Genomic DNA, 557 nt, shown 5'->3' on the forward strand with positions numbered 1-557 from the left:
ACACAGGTAATATTTGGTGGGAATATACATTTTTTTTAGGAAAATATATTCACTTTAAGTGTTTTTAACCTCTTTTTAAACTTTTTTTTAATAGAAATAAACATGGATGTTTAATACAAACATATGTAGCAAGCTTAGACTGGTGATTGCTGAAAACTTTTTATAGTCTTTTCATTTATTTTTATTTTATTTTATTTTTTTAAACCCTTTCTATGTGACTCACTCGAAAAACTTGAAAACAAAATTATCCCAAATTGAACTTCAAAAATGATTGGGGCATAGAAAAATAGACTTTTTATAAAAGTCATACTTGTTTAGCAGCAGACTGCCTAAAGTCTGGCTGATTGGATTACAAGTGGTGAGTAATGCATGCATTAACTTACATTTAAAATATATAAATGTTTTCTTTACATAAATTAAAGAAAAGTCACCTATTGTAAAATTAATTTTCTTTTTTTCTAAAAATAGTTCCCTATGCTCTATAGTTCCAAAAATCCAAATTAAATATAATGTTCTTTTCAGTTGATCAATGCAAAAATTACCCCCCCCTCATATCA

The sequence above is a fragment of the Oryzias melastigma genome, linkage group LG4 (assembly GCF_002922805.2).
Source record: "Oryzias melastigma strain HK-1 linkage group LG4, ASM292280v2, whole genome shotgun sequence".
NCBI classification, from domain to species: Eukaryota; Metazoa; Chordata; class Actinopteri; order Beloniformes; family Adrianichthyidae; genus Oryzias; species Oryzias melastigma.